This window comes from Electrona antarctica (genome assembly GCF_951216825.1).
Source record: "Electrona antarctica genome assembly, chromosome: 5".
Taxonomy (NCBI): Eukaryota; Metazoa; Chordata; class Actinopteri; order Myctophiformes; family Myctophidae; genus Electrona; species Electrona antarctica.
Genome location: NC_136810.1, coordinates 36,562,356 through 36,570,377, shown reverse-complemented (window position 1 = coordinate 36,570,377; position 8,022 = coordinate 36,562,356).

The window sequence follows — 8,022 nt, the reverse complement described above, 5'->3', positions numbered from 1 at the left end:
CCAACTGCATAAAATGGGTCATACTTTGAGTGAGTTGGCCTATTTTGGTTTGATCTAGTTAAATTACAGCAGAGCTACAATCAGAGTGCCGCACCAAACTGACACCCTTGTGAAGATCAGAGCCCTCATACATGCCACCACTAGTGGCCCACACGTGGACAACGGAACAATGGCAATGGTCGCATTAAAGGCTGGGAGATTTAGAAGGCTTGAGCCCGCCCCTTCCACCTCCCATGTTCTTTAATGACCTTGTGATTCCAGCGACTGAAACGAGACCTCGCATCCATGCACAGTGGTTTCTCTGCGTTCGCTCGCGCAACAATCGGCTTGCCCTTGTGCCCCCCTCCTCCCCGTGCGAGTGCATGTGTGGCCAGCCCCCCCCTGCCCAGGGGCGAGGACAGAGCAAAGCCTGCTGGGAAGAGAGGGGGGTGGGGGGTTGGCGGGGGTGGTTAGCTGGCACCATGCCACCTTTCCCTGGCTGCATGGACCTGACTGGGGGCGAAGATGGAGGTCTGCTGTGGCTCAGATTGATGAGGCCAGGTCTGTGGTCTGGGTATAGGGTGTTGCAGAACAGGCGTCCTGCTGGCACATCCTGCCCTCTCTCCCTGCCGCCCGCACGGCCCCCCGGCCCTCCGCACTCGCCTTATCGGAACTCCTAATTGTCCTTATGAATATTTTAGAGGCAAGCAGGAATGGGAGTTGGAGGGTGGGGGTACGGTTTCAAGGGCCCTGACAGCTAATGATCCACTCAGTGACCAGAGAGGGGAAGAAAGGAGAACAAGGGAAGGAGACAGAGAGAGGGAGACGGAGAGAAACGCAGAGCGGGGAGAATGACAGAGAGAGGGAGACTAAAAGGCATAGTAGTTTGTTTTTGTTTTGTTTCTTTCACTCGTCATTAGTTAATGTGAGTCATCTTTTGTTTTCTTTGGGATTTTTATTTCCTTCTACTATCAGCGTTGAATGCATAGAACCACTACACGTCTGTTGGAATGCTGCACGTACTGTAGCAGCAGAGATCATGTTCCCATTCTTCCTCCATCTGTAGATAACGATGACATTGGGATGCCTTTATCCTCAATTTGTACTTTAATTCCCACTTGTCTAGACTGAAAATATGCAGTCCACTGATTGAAGCGAGCGTTCTCTTTGACTGAGGCAGCTAATAGCTTTGTCACATCAGTCATTCACCACAGTCTCAGAGCAGCTGTGCTCTCTGAGGGAAGGAGGCAACAGTGTGTCTTCCTCCACAATATGAACAGGCTATATTTATCAGAATGACAATCTCGTCGGTCAACCTCAGGTAATTATCCGTTGTACTGTACAACGTGACGTGAGGCGGAAGGTTCTTTCTCATTATGTACTTTATGCCTCTTTAAGCAGTTGTAAAAAGTAACTACGCACATTTAAGTACCGTACAATTTTGAGGTATTTTTATTTCGCGGTAGTATTTCCAATTCTCAGTACTTCTACTCCACTACATCTCAGAGGAAATTATTGTATTTTTACTATTAGAAAACTTTCATTACTAGTTACTTTGTAGATGTGGGTTATTATTACACATCATACATTAACCACTTCCCTACATTTCGGACATTTGAAAATAGCACCGATCTACAAACTCACAATGTGGAGCTATAGCTCACTCTGGCCTGTCGGGTGAGGCTCTCGGCTCCCCATCCATTGTCCTGTGTCAGAGGGAATTGAATCTCCCTACTATAGTGTGAGCTCTTTTTTTGTTCTCTTAACACCTGCAGTAAAGATCACAATATCAAAACAATCAGCGAGGACGGTCCGACAGAGAACACGCTCCCCTGACAAGACTGTTTTTCCTGTCAACGGAGTCACTGGACAATGGGAGCGAGCCAAAGGAAGCACATGGATTCTATAGCCTCATATCCTCATATCAGTCCACTCCACTGATGTGTAATGGTCGTGTCGTGACATTAAACAAGATATGTCTGGGAGTCACAGAGGTTTCCTTATCCGACGCCCCCTCCCCTGGAATGAATCAGCACAGTATGCGAAGGGAGACATTAGAGGTGGTGGTGGTGGTGGGCAGGGGCCTTCTGAGGCCCTGATTACATTAACCACTTAAACCCTATACTTAGTTGACCGGGGTCTCCTAGGGCTCTCTACTAGGCCCCCTCCTTTTTTCCCCTCTAAATGTCTTTGCCAAAAATAGCTGAGCTGCAAGCTTACAATGTGTCAGGTTGTTATACACATTGTGAGTTTGTAGATCTTCTATTTTCACTATACTGTTTGTGTGGTTCACAGAGTGCCCATGCCGTGGCACACAGTGCTCAAAGAGTCTTTTATTTCCCTCAAGTGAAGACTGCATGCATCACTACGGGGAAAGGCATAAGGCAACATGGCGATAGTGAAAGACTTGTATCATAACATGTTATATAAGAGTGGCGATATTCGCCTTGCAGATAAAAGCCTTCCTATCAGCCGCATCCCCATGCTTATTTCCAAGTGCGTTCACACTCAAAGAGGCCTTTTGATAAGCACATTAGATGGAACGGCCCCGGACACAATGGTGATGTCATGAGGATTAGCACGCTACCTTGCTTAGCGTGGCGGCGGGGCACAAGGGCTAATTCACAGCACTGCGGGGCTGGGAGTGAGTGAGGCACCCAGTTGAAACGGGGTGAGCCCCAAAGGCTAGGCTAGGCTAACAACGGGGCATTTAACGCATCCAGCTCAAGTCTACTGAAACCAAATGAAACACTGGATACGGGAGTTGCAGATATAATGCCTAGTGAGGAAGATCTTTCAGGATTTTCTCCAGTGTTTTTGCCGGGTGCTTGAAAAGCGCCTGGACTACATTTGCACCCACCACTACTGACGGCACTAAAGACGACTTTAGTGGCAACTTTAGTGACAACCTTGAACCTACTCATGATTGGCTGCCTCCTATAGCGACCTTACTAGCGACCTAGTCATGATTGGCTGCCTCGTAAGCCAATGATAGTCTGAACGGCATAAAAACCCATACTCTGAACGCAGCACCGCGGCACGAGTGGCAGCAGAAGCTAACAGAAGCTAATGTTATGAGCTAACTGGACAACCATAACAGAACACAGTGAGTTAACCAACAAAAGAATGTCGGAAACGAACGAAAACAGGCGCTATGCAAGAGCTTGTTGCACCTGGCAGTTATGACTGAGAGTCATTCTTGTTCTTTATTTTATTCTCTCTTGCACATTTTGTGTAGCATTGGTTACATCCTGCTCCCAAATGTGTTGATGTCAAAAGGGCCTGTAGTCAGAGTGATGTTCTAGTCATAGGTCAGGTAGCACTCCTGCCAATCGTGTGAGCTAAGTATAGCCTTCCACTGTGATTCAAGCACAATGGAAGACACTATGGAAACGGCCGCTTCATGTCTTGCTTTCAGGCATCTTCCCCCACAGTGTTGATGTTGGGCGTTTAGAACCACTATCTATCTCCTTCCACACTCCCTTCTTTCCACATGCGGTACTGTACTGTACATGAATAACTTAAATGTAGAAAGCTCTCTTGACACGGAAGATGTGCGGGCATCAGAGTGAAAGGGAGTTTCAAGGTGCGCGCGTGCACGCACACACACACACACACACACACACACACACACACACACACACACACACACACACACACACACACACACACAGAGAGAGAGACAGAGCTCAGTAAATTGCTTGGGTCCATTTTACTGAAAGTACTTCACAAGGAACAGGTGATTCTAGGTTGCTTATGCAATGCTTCCAGCTGTGTTATTTCTGGCTCTCAGAAAAAAAACATCCACTTTTTTTTTTCCCCCTTTTTTTTTTTTTACAATGAAAAGATATATGTACTCTAGGCCTAATGCAAACCTCCCAAGCTAAGGTACAATGGTGACCTGACAGCATGAAATATGGAGTTCCACAGATGGAGTTTTGAAAACTACTTTAATGAGTATGAATTCTACTGTTTCACTTATCTGGCACAGATATCTAATGTTGTGATTTCTCAGGGTGCCCAATGTACAAAGCACCGCTAGTTACTGTGTAGATGCCGGCAAGGTGGAAACAAAGAAAACGTTTTGAAACATTGGGAAATGTGTGGGATAAAATTATTTTGTATATCTTGGAATGGACATAACTTCATGGAACAGTGGGCTCTATTTTCACGACGCCAATTAACGCCAGGTGCAAGATCTTAACTTGTGCCATGTGGGTGTGTCAAGCGCAATGTTGCTATTTAGTATTTACATGACGCTAAAATGGCTGTTGCATCAAGCGCAACGCGCTAAATGACCCTGAATTAGTCCTGGGTGTGTCCTTGGTGTTACATTAATGAAACCAATCAGATGATTGAGTTCCACCAACTTTAAGAACAGGTTGCACCCTGCGCAAGGCACAGTGCTAGTGCAAGTTCAAAATAGCACAAAATGCTTTCCTAGCAACAAAACCAATGTCCTGCATGAAGTGAAGTACGCAAGTTTAAAATCTACTAATAATGTGATCGCTCTGTGCACAGCACAGAGTTCATGATAAGGAATGCCAGGAGGATGGATTCTTACTGTACATGGCGAGAGGCAGGTATAAGCTGTTTGAAAACATGAATAAATAAAACGATAGCCGGCTACATAATGGAAAATGCTTCTCTCTCTCTCTCTCTGCGTGTGGAAAAGTCTGACACTTATATTCTAAGGCAAAGCAATGGCATTTGATTGAGTGGTAATCAATTCATATTTGAATTCAAATTACCCCCACACGTTGCTGATTACAGAGAACTATTGGAAACGGTTCAGAATTGTGTGCGGTAATGGATGGATTCATGAAACTGAACGGTGTGGTGTGGTTAGGGGCAAACGCAGAACGCAGCACATATGATTGTCTCTGATTGGCCTAACTGTTGATACAAATACAACTGACACGAGTAATTAACTGTCACACTGAAAACAGGGTCCATATATACAGTAGATGACTAATAGGTGATCTTCTCCACACCACGCTTTCACACAATGAAGCTGTCACGGTAAAAACCCTCAGTGATAATGTAACTCTGTACGTGTACAAATGGAACCAAATATGGGTCCTTTTGGTTGCATTATTTGTGCACTCTCCCCCTCCTGTCTCAGTTTTATGTGTAGAGCCAAATTTCTATCAATACGGCTTTGGACCGCTGTGAGAAAATAGCAGCTGGCCTTGTTCCCACTCATGTTTGTGAGTCTCTCAGGACCTTGTGAATAGATTACACAAGTTCCCTCGTCACTGCTCTCTGCAGCTCCTCCGTTACAAACAGATCCTCTATCTCCTATCATTAATGCTACTGGAAAATCCAAAACCTCCACTGTATTCACATCCGTCCAACTTTCTCTTCCCCATGTGTGAGCCACACACAGCTTGGCCCGGCTTTTTTGAAAGGCATTTCTGGAACTCGTTTTTTTGCCCCCCCCCCCCCCCCCCGAGCTATTCATAATTTCTTTAAAAGAACCTATCTTTTTTATCCGGGTGTCAATTCTCCGGTACGGGTTTTTCTGTTTTCTAGGTCAGAACACTGCAGTGGTTGGAGCAGTCAGCGGCATTGATATGAAAGGGTAAAGGGCGCCCTTCGGGGCTCCATGTGGTCCCATGTACGGCCATGTCTTTGCGCGGCTGCCTCTGATTGGCCAGCACGGGGAGCCAGGGCCTTGACAGGTGTTTGGGAGAGAGACACCTGTTTGGCCATGTGCTGATTTAGTGATCCATTTACTGGGAGCTGCGGGCAGTGTCTGTGGGACATCCAGAAACATGCCAAGTCATTTAAGGAAGAATTACTGGCATGCTGTACCAGACCTTTAATCTCTCCCATACCTAATAAGAACACCTCAGACCCAGAGCCGCTCATGATTACTGTAACTCTTCTATTAACATGATCCAACCCTGTGTTGAAAATTCAAAAAGAGATTTTATAATATGATTCTATTGATATTTGTATTATATGTCTCAGGACGCGTTCATTACTCCAGTATTGAATGTCCAGTACTCCAATATTCCAAATCATGTCATTACAAATTTAAAAAGGACAATTTAACTAGTTTCAAACTGGCATCGCTATTTTGGGCAAAAAATATCAAGAACCAAAGAACAAAAACAAAAGGTTAGTGAATTTTCAAAGAAATCTACAAAAAGCGAAAATAGCAGACCTAACAAGTATAGGGCTTACATGGCGAAATGGTGAATGTCACAGAGCTGAGTTTTGTTCCTCTGTTCATCTATGTTGGGGTGGTTTATCCACCATGGTGTTGATCTGATCTGAATGCTGCCTTTCCTTGTGTGGTGGCTAGCTGGCTGGCTGGCTGGTTCCATCCAGCCTGCCCACACTGCCGCTGCCGGCAGCCCCTCCCTATAGCGGCCCGGGTCAGTGGGTGCGGTGGGCTGAAGACAGGCCAGGCTTGTTGTGAAAGTGGTGGCGGGCCCTGCCCATCTCACACAGCCATGCCTGGCCCGGCCCCACCAAGCTATTCCCATAATGAGCAGGTTGAGATTTTTTAATTTGCAGGTCCCAATCAGATCTTTGGCTCTCTTGGTTGGAGAAAGTACATAGTCCCCCCCCCCCTCCCCCCGTAAACACAGGGCTTTCATGGACTCTTAACTAGAGGGGGCCAGTTCAGTAAACAGGAAATGAACCAGGAAGGCGTTTTCTTAGAATGAGAAGAATGCCACAGCTCTGCGCCACACCAAGCAGTTAAATGCATAGTGTGGTATAGAACCCTACCATTCATTATCCACAAGACTCCACTCTCTGTCCCCTCGGTGCCACAGACTGTTGTCTGAAGGGATGCGGTGCCGTTCCCCTTTGAGCATCACATTGTTTATATGTACTTTATATATATACACACCATGATACATGGATTCAAGTTCTCCACAATATAGTCATTAGAATGACGGTCAAACTCGATGTTTGGAACAGAAGCGTCTTCCATAAAACCCTAAGGGTCTCCTTATATTTCATAAAATGAAAGATTAAAGCCTCAATGAGGGATTTCTTCAAGTGGTTGATATAGAACAGAAAGAACATATAGGTATATAATGATAAACATAATAATTCCACATAATATGTGTAATTATGTCATTTATCATTATACACCTATGTTATTGCTGTTCTACATCCACCACTTGAAGAAATCCCTGATTTATGCTAATTGTTTTGAAAACCATGCGCTCTGTGCGGAGGACTCCTTTCACGCTGTTTCACAAATCACAGATTTGGACAGCCTAACAAGCATTTTTCAGTCGCGAGATTAGTTTTTGCTTTAATCCCTGAACATGTCAACATCATTCTTTGGGCCGCCACGACAATATAAGAATTGGATTTAGAAATGCTGCGCAGTCTGAGCAGTAAAGGGACATTTGACGAACACGCCTCAACTTTAATGGCGCTAAGTAATAGTCCCATAACATAAAGCCATGATACGAGTTTGGGGAAATGCGAGTTACACTCAGGGGTTGTGGTGAGCAGGGCTGGGTTAGCCGCATTGTCGACACAGCGCTAACCAGACTGACAAGATCACTGTCAGAGAGGATGCAGTGGCAGCTGCAGCAATGCCCCCCTGCCCCCCCCCCCCCTTTCACACATCACACATCACACCCACACACACACAGACACACACACACACACTTGTACGCACATACAGAACCATCCACCGCGCGGGGTGACGAAGCCAAGACACAGAGAGGAAGGTCTCATTAGTGTGCAGTATAGGTTCCTCTCCTCTGGCTCGGTCTGTGACCCCGGCATCCGCGGGAGTCAGCGACCTTCCTGTAGGAACAGGGCCTCGGAGGCCAGGCCAGCCTCCGGACGGGGAGGGAGGGGCTCTGCTGTGGACCTGCGGCAGCCCGATAGGAGGGGGAACCTGGAGAGAGCCACACATAAATCATATTTTCGATGTGCGAGGCGCTCACCTCCATATCACACGCTGTCAGTTGTCACGTGCTTGTCAGCGAGTCTTGTTAGCGCCCGCTATTCAGAGCCCTTAATGAGGAACAACGAAATAGGCCTCCGCCATGCATGCAG